Source organism: Stylophora pistillata, chromosome 1 (genome assembly GCF_964205215.1).
Source record: "Stylophora pistillata chromosome 1, jaStyPist1.2, whole genome shotgun sequence".
NCBI lineage: Eukaryota > Metazoa > Cnidaria > Anthozoa > Scleractinia > Pocilloporidae > Stylophora > Stylophora pistillata.
Window position 1 is genome coordinate 39,478,060 of NC_142519.1, and position 23,553 is coordinate 39,501,612.

The 23,553-nt window shown below is 38.1% G+C and overlaps 1 pseudogene across 1 annotated transcript in view; it reads right to left on the reverse strand.

Annotated features, from left to right (window-relative positions):
- The window catches only part of LOC111346453 (delta-1-pyrroline-5-carboxylate synthase-like), a 25,273-nt pseudogene continuing 1,720 nt past the window's right edge, over positions 1-23,553 (reverse strand). The window contains exons 2-15 of the transcript XR_015999778.1: positions 21,172-21,312; positions 18,710-18,820; positions 15,737-15,889; positions 11,108-11,122; positions 7,734-7,955; positions 6,853-7,012; positions 6,211-6,231; positions 5,363-5,687; positions 4,888-5,049; positions 3,805-3,997; positions 3,127-3,248; positions 2,435-2,621; positions 1,728-1,823; positions 1-332 (exon numbers count right to left, since the gene is read on the reverse strand). The product of XR_015999778.1 is annotated as a delta-1-pyrroline-5-carboxylate synthase-like (transcript). The remainder of the gene's footprint in view (positions 333-1,727; positions 1,824-2,434; positions 2,622-3,126; positions 3,249-3,804; positions 3,998-4,887; positions 5,050-5,362; positions 5,688-6,210; positions 6,232-6,852; positions 7,013-7,733; positions 7,956-11,107; positions 11,123-15,736; positions 15,890-18,709; positions 18,821-21,171; positions 21,313-23,553) is intronic.

Consider the following 23,553-nt stretch of genomic DNA (forward strand, 5'->3'; position numbering starts at 1 on the left):
TGGGACGTTTCAAAACATGCGCTAATCAAAAGCATAACATTGACTCGTATAACGAGTACTGTGCGCAAACTGAAGTACACGTTTAGCATTACGTAATTATTTCTGTATTACTTCGCTGTCGCCATTATCCGAAGTCATTTCCTCGTCAGTAGAATCCTGAGGAGTGCCTTCAGTCGGGAGGGTCTCGTGAAGATATTTGAGCAGGACTCCATCAGCAAAGTCATCCACTGTGTGTTCCTGGCCAGTCATTACTCATCTAGCGGTCAGTAATCCTTCCACACCCACAGGACCCCGGGCATGGATATGACCCGTGCTGATACCTACTTTAGCACCTAAATAAAATAATGATGTTTATTTAGTATCCTGTACCTTTGAAGGACTCGATGAATTCCCATCCCCGCTACCTATAGCAAGTTCCGCGACACACTATGCTCCTACGCAGGGCAAGAAAACCCACGATAATCAACAGGTAGAAAAACGGGCAAAGTGCATCCACGACCAAAGCATTGGAGCTATACCGGGGTTTCAAGGTTCTAATGGACTCACGGGTGTACCTGGAAGGTAGGAGTCCCGATGCGCGCATAATTTCCCCTCCCTTTGTAAAACGACCTTTTCAGGTCAACAACATTCAAATCTTCAGAATCACTTTTGGAAAACTGCCCAAATCCAAAGAATCGTCATGGCATTATATGTTTTCCGTGGCTAGATACTCCACTTGTTCGTCATTCTCGCCGCTTGAATGCAAACGCGCAAATACGCAGTATGAGCCATTTCACAGAAGAGCGCGGAAATTCGTGACAGCGTCCCTATCCCTCTTCCCACCGCCTTTGAAAAATCTTACCTATGCGTATCTAATTAGATGAACCCGTTCACTCCCAAGATATCATTAGCAATTCTCCTCACAGGCAGCCATACAAATAGTATGAAACTAGTTCGGAGAATTTGGTATTGGATCAATTAATAATTCCCTCAGTAGAAATTCTGGGGCCCGTTTTCCGAAAGTCCCATTAACTGAACAGGCCCGAAGCCATATTTTACAATCAAAATGTAGAGAATAGATTCGCAGGTTCTGGCACTCTAACCAGTACATTTTGTTCCTTTAGCTGATAGTTTTATTGCACAATTTACAAATCTTCTGAAACCCCACATTGAATAACAACATATTCCTCCTATAGGAAACAGTAGCCGCAAAAACAGAACAGCTTTACCGGCCCGTTAATTTCACTGTACCTTCGAGAAACGGGCCCCGAGTCAATGATGGAAGTTAAAGGTTTACAAGCTTCTAAATTCCAAATGGTTACATAAAAAGACTACGAAAGGTGCCACGCTACACGAAGAACACTGGGAATGGAGGATGTCATCATCAATGATGTCAAAATAAGAAATCCAATCCCATAGCTGCCGTAGTTGCGCGCCTGCAACCTATTTCCCGGACCTCTGATATCTATAAGCAAAAGTATCCCTTTTTACCAATTAAGGATCGTCGCAGGTTACATTTTTTTTGCTTCAAGCCTCCCGAGAATTCGATAAGATTTTTATTTCCCTTTGGCATAATCTTTTAACCCTTCACAATCCATAACTAGAACCCTTGTTACTGGAACCGAAGCAAATTTCTCCTCCCATCGGGTCATTAATCAATTTTGCGCTCCACGAACTGAATCTTTTATTTTACTTAATTAACAGCAATTGTGTTCCTGTAATAGCTAAGCACACTGTTTCATACTTACCCAGGCCAAAGGGATACCCATCGGAAAATCTAGTGCTTGTGTTATGGAAGACACACGCACTATCCACAGCTTTTAGAAAGTGATCAGCCGTCCCCTCTAAAAATAAAATATTTTGATAAGGGGCTTTTAGTAATCGGCACAACGCAAACCATAAATGCATCTTGCGCGGCTTACAAATTTGTGAACTGAGCAATATGTAGTATAACATAGAAACTTGGAAAATATAAGTAAGCTGTCTATATTTTTCTGCGCTGCGCAGCTTACGTAGGTTCTCTTTAAGGTTTTTAGAAACAAACAAACAAACAAACATACGAAACATCACAGTGTAGAGATGATGGGCAACAGAAATGACCTCTAAAAACGGACCTTAGAATCATTGAAAGAAATGCCCCATACTGGAAACAAACGGAAGTTGAATTGTTATAATGAAAACTTTAGCAAACGCTTAGTCAACATATGCGGCAAATCAAAATGGCGCGTGGCGTTAACATTGAAAGACTAATGTCTCTTACATGTAGCTAGCGGTGGATATTCACCTCGCTGCATAGTCACCCTCACTCGGTCAACAGCTCTTAAATATCACGAGAATTACCAAAAAACACTGATATAATCTTCATCACACTGTCATAGCTCCGCCAAATCGTTGCGATTAAAAACAGAGCTGAAAAGAACCCTGATTACAGAGAGATTAAGTAAGATCTTTTTACCATTATCAGTGGTAATGACATCAGCGTGGGAGCTTCCAAATTGATGGATGCGATCAATGGCTTCCTCTGTAGTTCTGACTACTTCCACTGTACACTCTAACCCGCTGTATTCTTTCGTCATAGTCTTGGCCACACCCGGAGCCAGCGGTAAAGTAATGACCAACTTGAGTCCGGCGTGAACTATAACCTTAAAAGAAAATCAATTAAACAAACAAATAAAATTAATACGAGAAATAAGAACAAAATTAGCAAACGGAGTCAGTTGGTGAGTTGGTGGTCTTAATAAGAGGGACGCACATTTTGTCCAGCATGAATAATGAGCGAACTTACGTAGGTTAGCGACGGACAAAAAAAGCGTACTGATTGAAAAAAATAAAAAAATAAAAAAAAAAATAATAATAAAACAGCTTCGCTCTTCAATTTCACTCAAAGCTGTGTTTTCATAGTTTTGTCAAATTTCGTGATTTTGACGCTTAAAACGCATAGAGGGATGAAAAAAAAAAACAAAAACAAAAACAAAATAAATTCAATTGCGCAAAATAACACAAAAATTTATAACCGTTGAAAAGTAACGCTCTAAAATTTCTTAGAAGCGAAATTTTCTCGCGCATTCATTTTTCATCACCCAAAGCATAGAGAGCAATATGGAAAAAGCGCATTCTGATGTTATAGTGTAAAGGTTAACGACTTACTCCTTTTTCCCTGAGAGCTTTTAACATGTGTTCCAGAGATGGTGACCGAACAAGATCCTTGTGGACTAAAAGAGTCTCCAGAGCCTTGCAAGCTGCAGGGTAGTCACATTTGAAATCCATTACTACAAAGGAAGAATAGAGTATACTGCAACCAAAATACAGACTATCGATGCCAAAAAATCAAGTTTAACAGATGTACCGTACGAGCATGATCACCCACAACGAAATGTTTGTCTCGGCAATCATTAAGCCAGAACGGAAAGCCATTGAAAAACGGTTTGGTTTAAAGATATTACCCGCGTTTAAACATCTAGTTGAATAGCGGGAGTTATCAAATGGTTTTTGGGAAAAAAAGCCAAAATTTTCGTATTTCACGATCCTTGAAGTAAGTAAAACCATGTGGTAAAGTTGATCCCCACACAAGCACCACAAGTAGTATCAAGAAAGTTATCGCTGAAGATTGCAGAATGCGGGTTCTTGTCGCGTTAATCGCACCCGAATCAAGGATGATTGGTTGGAAGAATGCTGCAAGTTTTCTGGACCAATCACAGAGCGAAGTTAAGCGCAACGAATGCAACCGCGGGTTATTACTACTTCCAATTAAAAATCGAGCAAAATCGGCAATGAAACGCTTTTTCACCAAGCATGAGGTACAATAATGAGTTATATAATGCTCACCAATCTTTGTGGCCATTTCAAGATCTGCATCTTTGTCGACATACACGTGGCAAATTCCCTAAGCATGCCAAGAACAGGAATTTCTTTGCTCTGTCTGAATGCGCTCAATCATCTCACTGGAGCCTCGAAGGATGATTACATCCACGTATTTATCCAACTGATTAAGATGATTTACCTCTTCTCGAGTACTGACCTAACAGTAAGAATAACATTTACACAGTCAGTATATAAAGACTACAGGACTGACACGGGTGTGATCGGCTCACAGAGTTCGATCACAGATCTGTGGCACGGCTTCTATGAGAAATGATCGCCGGTGAGAAGGGAGAGGAGGTTTGGGAAGGCTAGACGCCAAACCTTCCCAATTCAACGCTCTTCGTACCATCGCGCTTCATTTATTAGAGAAATTTCCACTTGAGTGTGAAAACAAATTCGGAATTGTCTTCATCTTGGTTTAATTTACTGCGCCTTGTCATTGGTCCAAAAAACTCGTACCACTTCCTCGACCAATCAGATTCAAAACTACAACCAGAGGCGAGATGGTCACTCAGCCGTTTGCTTTTTTTATTTGAGCCGTCATTGGCTCCTTGTGATTACTTGAGTTTTGTTTTTACGACACCCAGTCGAAAAGCGGTCTGAGAGAACTTCTGGAACAGGGTACCCACTTTGCTTATTCATGTGTTGGAAAGCAAAAGAGTTGCGAGGTTCATCCCTGAGTAATTATTGAGAGCATCAAAGACATACTGAAACCTAATTAGTCCACATTCAGTGTGCGAAGTGAATTGCAAGGCAGTAAAACTCTGAATCAAAGTCAATGGCTGCGAGGAAGTCAGTCAATGGTAGTCACTAGAAAGCTTAAATTGAGAGCAGAAAATTAATGTATGAAAAGTTTAAAAGGGCTCGTTTAATGTCTTAATCCTTTAGAAAAAGTTACTGCTGCCGGTTTACTATCTCGAAATTATTTGACTCTCTCTACAAATGACAGTAAAAATTGTACACATTTACTGACGTCTGTTGAGGCGAAAAAAACAACAAGGATGATGGGTTAGTGTCAGCTAATCAGCCTAAGTACCGTCACAAAACTTACCAAACTTACAGCTTGGGGAGGGGGGGGGGGGGAGAAGGGGGAACGTACATGGACAAAGCCTCTGCAAAAAGACTGTGAAGACATCTATTGCTGTGACAAGCTTCTTTACCACCATTCAGAAGCAAACCGTTGGATGTGCTGATGGCTAGAGAGGCGACCTTGGAGAAAAAAATTCCAGCTTATGAAAAGACAAATACATGAACAAACAAAACCAGAGGAAAAAAATCCCTTTCGTCTTCTATGGGTAAGGCTCGAAATCCCTGGGTTTAATAAAAGCAGGATTTTAATGTTTTCAGTTTACTTTGGATTAAGAAGCAAGTTAACAGGAACACAGAAAAAGAAAAAAACAAAACAAAACGAACGAACGAACAAATACTTTTCATATCTAAATACCAGGTAAGTCAACTTCTAAATCTTACAATACTCTATAAGGAAAAAGATGAGAAACATTTAAACCTACTACAGCTGTACCTGCCCTAGAGCAGCTGGGCAAGATCCAAAAATCACAAGAAGCACTCCAATTGGAACAGTTTCTTGTTTCAGCTCTAAACCATATGCGATTTTGGTTCGTTTTAGCACACGACCCAAGATGTTGTGCGAGGAATCCGCAATCTGTCTCAGTCTCTGAGCAAGGTTTTCAAGTTTGGAAGAACGGTGTCAAAAGTAATCTGCCCATCATAAGGGAACTTAAGCGTCTCTCAAACCGAGCGTAGTCCAGATCTTTAAAGTTAGCATCTACAATTTGATCCTTGCGTTCGATAAGAAGGTTGGCTAATTTGTAAATGATTCTGGCCGGCTAGACAAAACAAGTAAAAGAAAAACAAAGGTGCATCATTTAAACTGTAGTACTGCGCGTGACGTTTGAATGTTGAAATGATAGATGAGGCGCGAGAAGACTCAGCTTCAAGCCGTGCTAGGCCGAGGCAAAAAAAGAGAGATGTTGGGAAAAAACCGAACACTACCCCTCAACCAAAGGGAATTTCGGGTCATTTTGGTCAAACATCTCGTCGACAACTTTTCCGTTAATTTTTTTGCCTATAAGTCTGGATAATTTGAAATGGTCCAAAGAAGCCTGCTGAACAGACGTTATTTGTTTGGCGTTTTTCAGTGGAACGGAGGTAAGCGCGAGACAAGCGCGGAGTGCCAGTCGCGTGCAAGGGGAGAAACGTGCTACTTCACGCTCGCCTCGCGTTTGCCTCCGTTCGTCTGAACAACACAAAAGGATTACGCCTGCTCTGCAGGCTAGACCTGAACATGGAATTAAATTAATAGCAAACAACTGTTTGGCCTTAAGCATTTTTAATAGTCTACAACCGTACCTGGTCAGCGGTCGGTGCTTGCTCTTCCCCTTATGCGAGCTATGAAAAAAAGCGAATTAATAAAAGAAACCGAAAAACACATTTTCGCAGAAAAAAAGAAAAACAGTATAACAGCAAACAATTCTATAAAACTAGTATATCCCGAGAAGAAGGTGCAAATTTACAGTCACAGGATCAACCAGGACCACTCGGTATATCATCACGCGCGAGTTACCACAAATTTTCAGAAGGGAGGGGGGATGGGAAGAAGTTACTGAAAGGTTTAACCAGACACTGTAATCACTTAAAACACTCGGTATCTAGTTCACGATGCACACTGAATGAAAACGCTGATATGGCATTTTTCCAAACTGCCCCCAATCTGGCATCTAAAATCAATAATTTCACAGAACCCTATGTGGAAATCCTAATCTCCTCTTCAATTGTTTGATTTCAGGATCCTGTCCCTCCAGTGTTTCTGAATATTTAAGTTAAAGTCGAGATCAACTCTGTATCAGATAGCCATTAGAGTTTGAGAATTCTAAACATAAAAGTATCGCAATCAAGTTTCGATCTAACATAAAGCACTCTCTGATTGGCCTGCTGCCTTAAGTTTCTAACCAATCACTATAGGGTAAACTACAACATGACGATGACATGGACTAAGGTACATTCTGACGTACCTGCCGCAGCCTGATTCTCTACAGATGGCTCTGGTTCGTCGACCATAGTAAAGAATGTTCCAACCTTTCAGCTATCCAGAACTTGACGAATGACGTAATCACTTCCGGTACCATTGGCTCTTTAGTGCCCAGGCTGCAGCCTGAACAGTCACAAAGAAGGTAAAAATAAAATGGTTAAGTTACGAGAGTTGAAATAATTCATCGTTATTTTGTAAGTCTTTTTCTCTGAGAGCAAATCGCAGAAGGCACGTCATGCGAAATTGTTTCGATCTCTCTTTCCCAAAGATTCGAACGCAAACTTGCCTTTGTAAAGGAATCATAACACGATTTATGACTTGTACTAAATTTAGCATAAAGCCCCGTTCACACCGTGCTGTGACTTTCTGTCATCGTTCTGCCTTGCGTCCAAACTAATCAGAAAAAATTCTCCATTGAAAACAGAGATTTTCAAACTACAGATAAATTTCAAAACGGCACTATAGGCCATACGGTAACTAAAATGTACTCCGAGAATAATTGTAAAAACGTAGCTGTGTACGGATAGTCCTAAATTGAAAGGATTTGGCTAAATTTCAGTACCTGTCTGCCTGCCTTGAAGCTTTCCTCAAGATTCAGTATCTTTCTCGTTTGTACTTTTTTGTAATTTTATTTAATCAAAAACACTGCTGTTTTACCATGTTTTTGAATGACAACTCGTTGCTTGCGAATGGGAATTTCAATGTTGCGTTCCAATAAAATTTACCTGACCTCCTCTTAAGAGTATCCGGTGCTCTAACAATCCTCGCTCATGGACGGTCAATTTTCTAAAGTTCCCCCTTCATACTCTTTGCAAACTTGTTTTAAACTATTGGAAGTACAAACCTTCACTTTAGACTCCATGCCTCCCCTGCCAACACATGACTTTTCTCAAAATTCAATATTACTGACGTCCGCTGGCCTGAATGCGTCTAGAAGGCGAGACTCAGGCAAGTCGGGAGGGCCGCTGTAAATGCCCTGTATATCTGATAATATTAACAGCAAATCTGCCTTCAGGTCCACTGTTAGCAAGGAAGATAAACTATCATTGTCCTTTACACTTATCACCTGATGAAATCAACGAGAATCGAATCTTTTTTACGAACAGTGGAATAACAGTCACGTTATTATCAAATCCACATTTTACAATCCACGTTCCAATTTTCACAGTATGGCAAGTGCACGCACGAGTTCCTTTTGTAAACGTCCATTTTGCACGCAAGAATCGCTGCATTTCACGCGGTAGCTGCAAAAATAAGATATGCGAACCGTTTGAAGAATACTTGTTTTTCCCATTTTTGGAGCAAAACTGCTGAAAAAGGCGATCAGTCTCAGCCTTAGTGTCTTTTACTTACACTGTTACTGAATGATGCACCAAAATCGTTTACAACTCAAGAGACCTTGTTAAGGATGACACTATTGACGCAAAGAAAATCTAGATATATATTTCACAGAGATGTCAACAGTACTTCGACATGCAACGTCTAGCTTTAGCCTTTAAAGACGCAATCAACTAATTCAGTACATAATATTTTAAAAAAACTATGTTATTTAACATTTCTATGTTTCCTTAATGTTTCTAAGCATTTTCGTTTGAAGCGTCGATCTTTCTCATTAAGAACAAAAAAATATGTTTAAGAAGAATCATTGTTCCACTAATTTTACGCAAACATTGAACATCGACCATTTAGGATTTTTGGAATTTAGTCATTGTAGAGTTACAGACTTGCTCTTCAATCAGCTTCCTTCAAAGTGCCCACTTCTGAAATTTTTCTTCTACAGGACTCCCACGAGATAACCAAGGAATAGCTTACATAAACTCCCATTTTAAAACACATGGATGTCTCACCCTTATCAATGTAGCAGGAAATAGAGAAGCTCTTTCAGTAAACTGTGTAATTGAACTATTGAAATATAGCTACCGTAAAATAATGGTGGACATCCTAGGAAACAGGAGGTTTTTGATAGAATTGTAGAAGAACACCCAGATGCAATGGAAAGATTAAAGGATGTTGAGGAATATCGCATCATATTAATTGAAACCAACTGAAGCAGAACCTTTTCTCTTATTGTTTTGTACGTTCATTTGTGTGCAACTAAGAGATTGTATGTTTAATGTGATTGAAAGAGACGCAAGTTACAGTTGATAATATTTATTTAGCACTTTTTATCTCCTTTTAAGTCTTAGTTATAAATTTGGTGATATTTGTGATAAAATACAGAAACAAATGTCTGTCAGTGACTGTCAGTCTGGACCAATATAACGTAGATAAGTTGTAAAACGGAGCACTATATTTCGACTGGCCAAGCCGAGATATAGTGCTCCGTTTTAAAACTTATCTACGTTGTATCGGTCTTGCCTCCATATTTATATTCATTATTTTGGGCCGATTAGGTCACTGCTGATCCAACGTACAAGAGTAGGATTATCGTCCACGGTTGCTTGCTGAACATTTCCCTGTCAGTCCGCCTTGTCTCAGTCCCCAGAGGTTGTCACTTAGGTATGCGCAGCCTCGAAGGCTCGATTGACGATTGAATTCCAACAGCTGTAAATCGCGTTACATTAGTTGCATAAAAAGGTATTCGAATTTTTCAAAGACTGCTTTGAGTAAGGAGAATTAACTTCATTGCTAGATTCTCTTTAAGCTCAGGGTTTAGCGAGTCAACGGCGCACAGTACTGCAACCATAGCATCTCCATGCACGCTGGGTTGCACGCTTGAGTTTTCGGTCACATTGCACGCTGTGCACGCGGCAAAAAATGGCTCTGCACGCGAGAGATCTCGTCGAGTTCTGCCATACTCTACAAATTGGTTTACGTTGAAGCTTAACAGTTCATTCATTTACAGTAACATTAGGAAGTCACAGAGGAAAGTTAAGTAAAACTCCAAAGCAATTCCGTATTACTTACAGCACACAATTGAAAATTGCTCTAAAATTTCATCTACAGCTAAGATTCCTACATGCTTAGAACACCTGCAGATTTGTATCTGTCATGTTGAGGATACAGTGATTGCTCGCAATTTGTCAGTGGCTATTTGCTGGATCAAACAAGTGCACAATTTGTTTTTGTCAGTAAAAAGTTTTCCACGCGTTTTTTCCATTCCAAATTGCATCCTATGTCGTTTGATTACCGATAAATAGATGTTGAGAATTTGAGAATTTGGCGTCACATCAAGCTAAAAACTCTCTGACTGATAAGTAATGTCTGCAGCTCCTACGATCTGATGAACCCTGAATGCTGGTCAACCCTGCGGGTGACAAGCATCTAATTCTTCTTACAATATGACTGCTGAATCAAACATTACAGTACTGAGAATAAAGCAAATGATCACCAACTGCAGAAGCTACTGATCGTTCAACAAACTCTCCTAGTCAGTACCGTACTGGTGAACAGTGTGGAGAATTTGCTTACTGATATTGTAAGGACAAGATATTTTGCACGACTGTTAACATTATGAGCGTGCAACAAGACTTTGGAATCAAGTTGAACATAAACATAGACATATTGACAGGAACAGCAAACAATCCTATGAGTGAGATTAATTCAGACAAAGACAGAGTCACCAAGGAAACTAAAGATAAATTGTGTTTAGAATTGGTGGACCCTTAAACTCCAAGAAGTGATCAACATGTAACTTCCCCCAATAATATTCAATAATATCCAGCAAACAGGTAAAGAGAACACTCAAAACTTATCAAGTAGAATTTGTTATTGTAATCTAACACCAAATTCTTGTAACTAATTTACAAGGAAATGTGTAGAAGCTAGAAGAGAGAATTAGCAATCAGCTCTTAGGATTAATAATAAAGGAAACTAAAAGCTAAAAATGCCAGGCTGACACAATGCAGCTATGTGCTAATGCCAAAAAATGCATGACAAGCTAAAATAGTAGGTCAATCTCCAATATATGCCAGAGCATTATAATAATTATTATAAACATTTCACTTGCTGATCCACCAATTAAAGGTAATGTTCTCAAAGTTTGACAATAAAATAAACATTTACATGCTGTACTTCAATAATGGGCCTCTCAAGTTTAAAGAAACTGCTAAAATTAATACATATTTTTTAGGGTTCTTAGAATTGATAATAACCGGGAAACAGAAAGTAAAGTTTCAACATTTTTTCTTCATTAACTACAACTTCTTGTGCCAACTAACCTCTCTAAATGATGCTAAGGGATTTAATTAGGGATTTGTGACTGAAAATGTTACTTACCGGTGCCCAGGCCATCTTATCAAGTTGAAAGAAAAGTGCATGTAAGGAAAGGAGACAGTGACAGTGTTAGAAAAGTTCATTGTCTAGCTTTTAACTACATTCTCACTGAGCTAAATTCTACATAAAACATTGTCTTAAGTTGAACTGTTTAACAAAATTTTATTTAGGTTGTCTATGATGATGAGTTTCATGTTTTTTGGCTACTCTGTTCATACAATTGGACCATTTCTTTGGTTCCTTTGGCATGGCAATTCCACAATAATGTACATATAGCTTACTCATCAGCTTTCTGACAACCCTGTCAAATCATTTTCAGTTCCACTTCATTATATGGCTACCAAAAAGTCCTCCAGTACATGGATAAACTTAGAAGAATAAGTTGCATGTATGCAACTGGGATCAAGTGGAAGGGTGGTGCACACTGCCTTTTTGCAATTTAACAAATGGTACACACCACAGCGTACACTATTCAGTTATGGATGCACACGGGAGGTTGCTAAGGACAAAAGAGGTGTAAGAGTCACTCGAGGCTATCGCCTCGAGCGACTCTAGCTTCTTGAGTGCTTAGCAAACCTCTCAAGTGCATCCATAACTCAATAGTGTACACTGTGGTGTTTACCATTTGTTTTAAAACATAACATTGATACATTGTAGCTAAAGAGTTCCCTTTTATTTAACAAATCTTACGTGACCAGAAAAAACAAGCGCGCATGGAAAAATAGTCTTTGCATTTGCTCACGTCAGCAGCATACACCCATGGGCAAATGGGGGATTCTAAATTGACCAATCAGAGCACGCGCTTTACTTTGGTTATGTTATAATTGAACATAATGGACACCAAACAAGACTGAAGAATAACTTATACATGAGGTATCAATTGGAAAGATATATTGGTGCATACTGTCCCTGCACTAAAAACAAAGAGATCTACAGTCCAAAGAAAACTTGAATGAAACTACAGCAATGGATGAGTGTATCTAGCAATTTTTTCCACTGTCTTTCCCCCTCACCCAACCCCTCCAGAGAGAGTGACATTTTACCACTAAGCCAGGGGAAAGGACACAGCCTTTCATCCTATGCTCCCCATATCCCATATTGCTAATATCCAACAGAAATTATCACAGAAACCTCTTTTATCTGCTCTCTTCAGAAATCAATGATCTTCTGCTTTATAAACATGTCATAATATAATTATGCCCATGGGAAATCACTGCTTAATGGTCACAAATGATTTCTACCCATTTAACCCCAGTGTTGTGTAGTTCCAAACGATATCAACACTCATAAGGCAGAAGAGACCCCACTAGCCTGCAAACACTCTGGCCCTGACGTGTTATCAGCACTGTGGCCAAGCATTTCTTCAACCATGGGCAAGTTTAAGGCCTTGAGCAAGGCAAGCCATCTACTTGACAAATCGACAGTGGTTTAGTGTTTTGCACACTTATCAACAATGATATTTGTCATCACAGAAGTCAAAATGTTGTGGATGCACGGGGCTGTCAACAAATTTTGATCACTGCGAAAATGAATATCGTTGTAGATAAGAGTACAGACCACACTTAACTACTATCAATTCATTTGTTTTAACCATAATATCAATGTCAAATAAATTGATTCTATCAGTTCGTGACTCGATCACTGTGTGAGCAGCACTGTATGTACTCTTATGGACAGTGGCAAATTGGCCAATGCCATTGGGACACTTAGACAGTGACAAATTGGCCAATGCCTTTGGGACACTTGGACGGTGATAAATTGGCCAATGCCAATGGGACACTTAGACAGTGACAAATTGGCCAATGCCATTGGGACACTTACACAGTGACAAATTGGCCGATGTCATTGGGACCCTTAGACAGTGACAAATTGGCCAATACCATTGGGACACTTAGACAGTGACAAATTGGCCAATGCCATTGGGACACTTACACAGTGACAAATTGGACAATGCCATTGGGACAGTTAGACAGTGACAAATTGGCCAATGCCACTGAGACACTTAGACAGTGACAAATTGGTCAATGCCATTGGGACAGTTAGACAGTGACAAATTGGCCAATGCCATTGGGACACTTAGACAGTGACAAATTGGCCAATGCCATTGGGACACTAACAATCATTGCTTGATCCCTTGAAGACCTCTCATTAGCACACATTGCTCATTAAGACCTCATATTACCCCACTGGCAAAGTCAGGCAGAAGCACCTGTAAATTGATGGTCTGCTTGCGGGCTAAGTCCTTGCCATTCTGAAAATTTCAGTTTTGTTTCAAATGGTTTTCTTCAGAAGTTGTGCATGTTGAGAGCACCATTCCCCCTTTGAGTTTGCCAGGAAATGACCCTCCCTGGGGTGGATGTGAAAAGGTCCTAGAACTGCTTATTTTAATGCCATCCACCTAATATAGCTAACTAAACTATTCTGACTTGAAAAGCAAGTTAAGTAATATTGAAATAGTTTTGAAAAACAGAAGAGAAAACATTTCATGAATGTTCCAAAATGATAAAAAAAGTCAGGAAATTTCCTAAGCAGAAAGATAACTGATAACACCATGAGCTGAAATTAGTGATTATAACAAAAGGGAAACAGAGCAAATTGTGTAAAATGAGAGAATTTGTAAATGGCAGTTAAATATTTAGGTGCACCTGACAAATAGTGAAAACACTCAAGGGCAAATAATTATGACTGAAAAAATTCTAGAATAGGATGTGCAGTTTAATGCTTTAACTTACATCTCTATTTGGTGAAAAAGTTATTAAATTACTTTCAATTGATGAGCACAATTCATACCAATGAATGACACCTTTTGAAGACAAATTATAATTTCAGTCAAGTTAATCTGCTACAAGCAAGAGAAATAGAGTGGAAAGCCAAGCTGAGTAAAGGTGAAATGGAATTTGCTCAATATGTAGACTGATAGTAGAATGGCTTATTTAAGTGCTGTGAGGAAGTGTTAGTCAAAAAATTACTAAAAAGACCCTACAACAAATTTTTTTATTTGGATAAAAAATAATTTTATTACTGACACAGCTGCCTTAAGTTTCTAATAGTGGATGTACAATATTACAATTTAATTTGGCTTAAAACAGGCTTATTAGGTTTGCAGACCAGAAATTTGTCACAACAACCAACTGTCAAATAACAGGATCCCAAATCTCAAATCTAATTCAGAGCTCACATGCAATTAAATAACAAAAAAAAGGCTTTGAGGCTTTGAAAGTTAGGAGACAAAAAATAAAGAGCTTAAGAGTTTTTCATTTTTGAAAATTATAGAGCTTTTGCTATGAATCATGAAGAGGAGAGATAATTATTTCACAGAACATGCACATACAGCTGCAACATCAAGTACTTATTTTTCATATTAAAGGAGACACACACATTACTTGTAACAAAATTTAATATTGAAACCTAGAAGTATCTTAACCGATTGATGGTAAATTTCATAAAAGGAGAAATTGTTTATTTGCTTCTTCTTGTTAATCCTGTTGTGACAAGCAGTTTGTGTGAGTGTTTTACTAAAAAGGAGCATTTTTGGCAAATTCTCACTCTCTTTAAGTTAGAAAATTCATTCCCCATTTTGTGTTTCACTCTGTCTGACTACCATTATGTTGTGGTCTATTGCTACGTAATGAGAGAGAATTTCATACAGCATAGGCACATAACCTAACAGCTACATTTACCTTAAATCCTATATGCTACTCAGTAACAGTATAAATGTCAATAAAAAAAAAAAATTCTAAGTCAAAATCATTTCAAATAACTGGTGGTTTGATTTGTGTTCTCCTTTGTTCTACAGATGAAAACATGCCCCTACTAGGTTAAGGGAATTGTTTCAACTGAAATCCTCTTAAATTTGTCAAGAGTAGAGAATATGATTGTGGAGGTCCGATAGTTTTCACCTAATGTAAAATAAAAAGTAACTGATCAAAGAGACAAAAATAATATTATTAAGTGATGTTGCAGTCCATCTATATGCTAAAGAGAAATTTGTCACCCCATTTAAGACAAATTCTGCCACACTTGATATTGAAATTCAATTGAATGTCTTTACTGTGAGTGTATTATATGTATATATCCATCCCAATCAAATTATAATTATATTTCATTATTTGATCATTATTATTGATTATTATTTGATACAGTGTAGTCTGATCATGCAGGTGAGGATACTCCTGAGAACGACTCTGATGATGACTTTCTGCTAAGATTATCCAAACGTCAGTCGCCCTGACTACCTACAACTGTGCTTCTCGAGTGTACCCTCACCTTAACAATCAAACTACACGATCTAATATTGCCTCTACAATCAGCATTAAAATTAGGTGACTCAAGTCATCATGCTTGTGACGAGGAACAGTCCTCTTTCTATCACACTCTAAACAATTAACAGCCCCCGCCTCCCCTCCCCATTCAGTGTTAGCCAAATGTTCATGGAATCACGATACAATATTGTTTTGAGGAGGGGACGAGGGGGCAAAATGGTGAACTTAGCGAGGGTAAAAGCGATAAAATTGAAAAAAAAAGAAAATAAAGTTGAAGCAATTAGGGGTTGAAAAGATCAATGTGTCAACAATTTTGTTGCCAATTGTAGATTCAAACCATAAACTGTACAATGGATTTGATTGTACTCACCCCAGCCAAATCTAGATCCATGCCTGGAGATGATGCTACCACATCATTCTCATTTTAAATGGCAATACAGTTCATAGAGATGAACTCCTTCATTTTTGATCTCAAGTTATCCAGTGAGTATTTATCAGAAACATCCTGTTTTGTTATCAGCACCTGAAAAGCACAATCAATTTTTTGTAATAATTCTAGTTATGATAAATATTCTGTGTATTTCATAATGATAACAATAGCTGTGGTTACACTCATCCTCCTTCCTGAGGTAACCCAGTCGGTAATAACCTTGGGTTGGGATTGGTTTGGGTTTCCGGTCAGGTTTAAGTCTTCTGGTTACATCGCAAATAATTACCCAAGGTCAACTTTTGACCTAGCAGTCTTTAGTGGGAAATTAATTCATCATGGAGATCACAAACCACGAAACTTATGGTTCTTATTGGAGTATTCAGAGCAAAGATGAGTAAAATATATTTAAAGTGAACCTCGAAAGTTGGCCATGTTTGATGCCGCCTGTCTTGAATTTGGTCCTTGTGAGAATATTTGCTGCGATTTCAGCACAACACCACAAAAATGCCCAGCATGTGCTGCGGTTTCCGGATTTACTATTTTCTTCCATCCGACTGGTTGAACTACTCTTGTGGTTAGATAAACCACTGCTAAACCCTATGACTTGGTTCGCGAAACGTCATGGGTAATTCTTTATTTCTTTTTTATGTATCTATAGCAATTTCCCATGGGCAGTTTCACTGTGGGAATAGAGGTCACACACAAAACACAGACTTCCTGTGGGTAAAGTCTCACTTTCCCATGGGTAAAAGGTCCAGTGTAGCCACAGCTAATACCTTTATTTACCGTGGACAAAACACTTAGCTGTCAAGCTCATTTATAGGTTTTAATCACAAGACAATCAGATAATTTACAATAATATCCCTAATTACCCCCCCTTACAGTGTAGAAACAGGCACTGAAAAAAAAAATTAAAAATAACAAAACTAAAAACCCAAAGAGCAGAAAAATCAAAACTGAAAAAATTAAAAAACTTTACACCTAGAAAATTAAAAAAATAAAAAATAAAAATAAAAAAACTATATAGCTAAAAAAATTAAAGACAAAAAAATTACAAACTACAGTGTATGCTTGGACACTACACTCATGCTTGAAAATGTGTGATAACAGCACACTGACTCTGAGAAAGAAGAGTGGGACAGGGGTGAGTATGTAGATTGAATCGAACGTATTACAAATGAACGATTTGTGGCCAAAAGTTGCTGAGGAAACAAAGACTTGAAACCCTGACTCGAGTTGTGTTCATGGCAAAGGTGAGAAATGACACAAGCCATATGCGTGCCAATCACAACTTTGAATGTGATTACAATCATGTTTTACCCTCACTATTATAACAGATGGATACCACCTTAGGAAATATAAGATATAGTCAGATGATCACCATTGTGCACATTCCGAAGCATTCCCATGTTTGTGATTATGAACTTTATGTTTTATGATTTCAGCACATCTGTGGACATGAGACTTTTTGCATCACAATAAAAACTTTTATGATTATGGAATCCAAGAGGCATTTGAGGTTAGAAGAAAATCTATGATTAACAATTTGCAATTAACATAACTGACTGCTACCTTAGTTTGAATAATAAATTTCATGATAAATGTATATATACATGTATGTATAATTATTTCTTGGTACATTTTGTATAGCATACCTTTTATTAAACCAAGCTTTTAAGCCTCTAAAATTACTTCTGATCTGTCTTAAAACCTTTAAATTCAAGATATTGAGAATTTCTTGGAATTATTTGATTGCCTTTCATGGGGCTATCAATCATGGTGACTTTCTGAGGAAACTAATAAGTCATAAAGTTGACTTAAAAGAAATTCATGGGTCATGAAAGTAGGCTTTTAAAGAAATTAATGGGTCATGGAATTCATTTTGGTGACTTTCAGGGGAAATTCATGGGTCATGAAAGTAAACTTTTAAAGTGCACCTAAACCCAAAAATTTTTTTTCGCTTAACGAAATAAGCATATTTTTTGGAGTATTTCTGTGCAAAAATTTTTTAATTTGCTTAAATCTTAAATTTTCTGTGCCTAGTCAAAATATGGAAAATCGGCCGCCATCTTGCCCCACGACCGAGTTTAAAGAGGAATGGCTCTAGCGGATGTGACGTCAAATCGAGAACATGAAAGTCTGCTTTTCACACATTTTCACTTGTTTGGGAAGGTTGTGGTCGATATTGTCTGAAATATGCCGACCAGGTGTATTGTATGAGGAATGTATGAAGCGTGATACCCTGTTGCAAATTTCACACGTTGCTACATCCTCCTATAACACACTTAGTCGGCATATTTTCCGACAAAATCGACTACAACCTTCCTAAACAAGCGAAAATGTGTGAACTGCAGACTTTCGTGTTCTCGATTTGACGTCACATTACCCGCTAGAGCCATTCCTCTTTAAACTCGGCCGTGGGGCAAGATGGCGGCCAATTTTCCGTATTTTGACTGGGCACAGACAATTGAAGATTTGAGCAAATAAAAAAATGTTTGCACAGAAATACTCCAAAAAATACGCTTATTTCGTTAAGCGAAAAAAAATTTTTGGGTTTAGGTGCACTTTAAAGAAATTCATGGGTCATGGAATTCATTCTGATTACTTCCAGGGGAAATTCATGGGTCGTGAAAGTAGACTTAAAAGAAATTCATGGGCCATGAAAAAGATTCCCCCAATTCATGGAAATTTCAGGGCTTAAAATAACCCCATGAATTTTCATTTTGAATAGAAATTCATGGAATTTTCATAAAACTACTAACAGTTCATATAGTGATACCTGTTACTAGAGATTCCTCATTATTTCTTCTGTCAGTGATTCATACCACATGATCACCCCATAAAAATCTCTTAATACCACTAAGTTTGAATTTTGAACCTCACTAATCTCTTGCAATAGTCTTTAAAACATACCTGTCCACATGTCAGGTGATACTGCTGAAACATAGCTTCATAGAGTGATAACAATCCTCCCTGTCCTACAGCAGCACATGCTCTTGGTTCAAAGTAAGGCCTTGCAACTGACTGCAAGAACACAGTATATATATATCTTATTAACCAAGTGCAAGGGCCATACTGGGAGAATATTGGCCCGAGATCTTGACAGTACGGACTGAGCGCAGCGAGGTCCGTACAAAAAAGACCGAGGGCCGATGTTCTTCTAGTACAGTCCCGAGCAAGCTTGGTCAATAAGAGATTTATTATACGACTGAAGTTCAAAGGGAAACAAGTGTGGTATCATTCAGGACCATTTGGGACAGTGCCCGGTCTAATACTTAGAGAATAATTTATTGGACCGGCAATAGAGCATTTTGATTGGTTGATTTTAGTTATTGGCCCTCTGACTACCTGAGTCGTGTAATAAATTGCCAATATTGCTTACAGTTCTAGTAGCTGGTACTTGTAGGTAAATAATGAGGCTCATGATAAAAAAAACACTGTTCTGTGCATGATTTCTGTGCACGGGTCTGTAAATTTTTAAGACATCTATGTAAAGCTTGTCTTCGTCAAGGAGAGAAGATTCTTTTAGTACAAATTTATGGAGGAAGAAGGCAATTCTCTGCATTATGAATGATTTTTAATTTCCATATCAGATGATTTACCCTAGTGAGAGTCACACAATTCCCCATATTGAGAGTCAGTAGGCTTGCACATTATCATGTGGATAATGATAATATGAATGATAATGATGCATTTATATAGCATGTTTTCCAGATGAATATGCTTGAATGGCAGATATTAGATCAGAGCCCACACAAAAGTGGTTTTGTTTAAAGATGCACGGAATCGAGGCACTAATTGGGCCAAAGGCTTTGTAAATTCTTAAAGGTATCACTGTATATTTCAAGACAACTCACATTTTACACTATTTTTTTTTACTTTTATCGAGAATCTGAAGCATTCAAAAGGCAAAGATAGCAATGGTTAGACATTGTATTGCATTGGGATGCAACAACCGGAATGATAAACCACACTACAAACATCTTGGCCGCAAAGTCATCATCAATTGAGCGTCTTTCCTTTGGAGCCTTCCTTTTGGTTTTTTGCTCGGAGAAACTGAATATTGTTGGAACTGAGAGTCTGACTTAAGACTTACTTTCCAGCCAGCATATGACTTAGAAAAGTCTTCCTTTTCAAAATGTTCACTGCATAAAAGGAATTTCTTAATTACGGGCGTGTTTTCCCGTTTAATCTTGACTAGCCAAGTCGCCAGAAGTTTCTTGCTGCTCAGTGGCAGTAAATGCCACAAAAGATGCTTGCAATGTGGTTTATCGCTCCGGTTGTTGCATCCAAATGCAATACAATGTCAAACCATTCCTATCAGTTTGCTTTTTGAATGCTTCAGATTGTCGATAAAAGTAAAAAAAAAAAAAAATAGCGTAAAATGTGGGTTGTCTTGAAATATGCAGTGATACCTTTGAGAATTTACAAAGCCTTTGGCCCAAGTGCCTCGATTCCATGCATATTTAGACAAAACCGCTTTTACGCGGGCTCAGATCTAATATCTACCATACAATTTAGAACACTTTGAAAGGCACTTTAATTTGGCCACACTGTATTGAATAACAATTTGTATTCTTATTGAAAGAGAATTTTGCAGGTACCCCAATTCAGGAATGTTTGGAAAAATTAGGTCAGACCACAACACTAAGCTAGGTTGCCTACTCTTTGTGAAAGGCCATAAGTTGTTTAACATCTCCTGCTAACCAGTACAGAGAAGACTTTCCTTTTTTCATCCTTAATTGAGAATAAAATGTTAACCATGCGTTTGCAGATGTCATAAAAAGGCCGGCAGCACATTCTTCTGATATTTATTTCAAGACCTTGAGTGTTAGTCTCAGCTCCAGGACTTGAACCCTTGACCTTCACTTGAACCCTTGACCTTTACACGGCACAAACACACAAAAAGTGGAAGAGATTGAAAGGTGATGGGTGGATGAAAATGAGTTTGGTTGAGCAAAAAAGGGATTAATAAAGTTTACAAAGGTTCAAGTAATTAGAAAATTCAAGCTGAACTTTTTCAACATTCACAGACTTAGGATTCAAGATAACACCTCTGAAATTTTCAACCAGGGACTGCTTTTTAAGGGTAATTAAGACATCTCTTAATAACAGTGCTGTGCATAGAATAATTTGGATATATCAACAAAGTTGAAGTGGTAAATTGGCCAGCATAACGATTACAAAAGCTGACGTTTTGAGCATTAGCCCTTCCAAGGGCTAGCGCTCGAAACGTCAGCTTTTGTAATCGTTACGGTGGCCAATTTATCACTTCAACTTTGTTGATATATCCAAATCATTTCATTACTCCCACCAACGCAGCCCCAAACAGTTTCTTTCGAAACTATCAGCCTTTATTCATGTGCATAGAATACCTTCAGGACATCTTGTGGCTTGAGTGTTTGACGTACGCTCTGAGAGAGAAGTATCTCATGTCTAAGTTTTTGTTTGCCAAAAGCTACAGCAACACTTGTGACCAGAAGCATTTGCCTTCCACTATTCTGTAACTCAGACACCTAAAAGGTAACAAGAACAGTAATTGTTTTTTAATACAAAAATTTCATTGCAAAAACAAATACAAAATAAAACCAGTGAGACATTTAGACCTCACAGATTTCATTAATCTTGGAGAGTACGGTATTGGCTCACTAAACGGTCTTTTCCAATATCAGCCTTAAATTTCTTTATAATTAGCCATTTGAAGTTAGTAAATACATATACTTCTTAAGCTTGCTAAACCAGTTTAAGTCATGGACAAAGTTTTTTTTCCACTCAGAGTTATAGCCTGCTTGCTTCACTTTGCAAGCCACATTAAAAAAGAATACATAACTCTTATTTACCGAATTCAAGGTCTACACTATAAGTTCAAGACAGGCCTTCTGACAGGGTGCGCGGGTGCCGAACCGCACAATTCGGTCAAACCCGCACAATCCCGCACAATCCGTGAAAATTCGCAAAATCCCGCACAATACGGAGATTTTTACTTGAAATTTCAATCAAAACGGGTATTTCTGTCGAGTATCAAGATTTCTAGAATATTTTAGACTATTTTCAGACTATTTACCTTCAAAAACACTCTAGAATTTCCACGCTCTCATCAAACAACTCGACGACTGCGTTATTCAAATAACAAGGCGTTCTTACAATAGCCTGCGCTTTCCTGGGCACTAGTCTACTTCTAACTCTATTTTTCATTGGCGGTTTGTGCCGATGCTTTTCAAATAACGAATCAGAGGTGTTGTGGAATAAGGCCGCTGGCGTGGGGGCCTCCTCATTAAAGTGGAAAAGAGGAATGTTTATTCTTGGCATTTACAGGACGAATGGGGTGTCAGATATCAAGACTTTCGTAAATCGTGGTGGAATAAGAAAACACGGCTTCCATCGACAGTAACTTTTACTGGCGAACTCAAATTATGGGGCGATCTCCTCGAGTGTTTTCTTTGAGCTCTTTCGATCGCTTTGACGAACAGAGAGTTGCTGCAACATAGGTTCTAAAGTTCAGTAAATAAGATAAAAATCATTCAAAGTAAAATCTAGAGGTAATCTAGCCATTACAGGAGGAATTTCATATTGATATTACAAGAAAAGGTATGATTTATGAGGAGAACCCGATGTTTACTTTAACAGGGAGTGGGATACGAAATATTTTGCTCGACGCAAGACTACGCAATCCCGCACAATTACCCGCATAATTAACTTTTTCTCCCGCACAATTCGCCTCCGAAAAAGCGCACAATTTCCATTTTTTTTCCCGCACCCTATCAGAGGGCCAGTAAAGACCAGGTTTTTTCTGCTCAGCGTGCCTGAGTGTGTGGGGCATAAATCCGAGGGAAAAAGGAGGTTCCAAAACTTACATACAAACCAAGAAAACAAGATCAGTAAAGTATTTATTATATCTCTAGGTTTGAACAGAGAGGGAAGACTTTCTTTTCGAACAAAAGTTTGAATTTAGCAGGCCATACAGTGAAGTATGGCCCGCTAAATTGACCATATAAAGTGCATGTGCTAACTGAAAGATGCAAGAAGATGAATATTTTCTCCTTGTTAATTACCCGTTACTTTAGCTAAGAGAAAAATTAAAAAATTACCTGATATGATTTAGCATATAATAATATACATCAAAAATTACCTGATATGATTTAGCATATAATAATATACATAAAAAATTATGCTTGACTGATTGGCTAAAAATGAATGCACTTCTCATGTAAAACCAGTGCAAAGAGTAACACGAGCCCAAATTACAAATAGCATGTGCACTGCCAAAATTTCGTCTGTCTTGACCATCCGCGATGCTTTTATCATATAAATTACTAAGTAACGACATCATTTCTTGTGCAATTTGGTGTAAATATGCACCAGTAAATTTTTTTAAGACCACAAATGGGCAACTTTGTCGTCATTGAAAAAACTTTACTCATGCTTATCAACACAACACTGCACTCTAAATCATGTTATATACTAATCTGTATGAAAAGCATTGTAAATTCAAGCTGAGGTAGGTTAATTTCTAGACAACTTTTTCATGAGGATGTTTTCATGAAGCTTGCCTGGTAGAACTAGAAGAGGGACAAAATAAAGCAACTACCATAAAAGCTCTGGAGGCATTAACTAAGAATAAATGCTGTGAGTTAATTTAACTGAGCAAATTTTTTGGCCATTCAGTATAAATCTCTTGGCTTAGTAATAAAATACTTAATGCTCGATTAAGATTGCCAAATATTTGGATGGTTATTTTTTCTGGCATTTAAAAACTA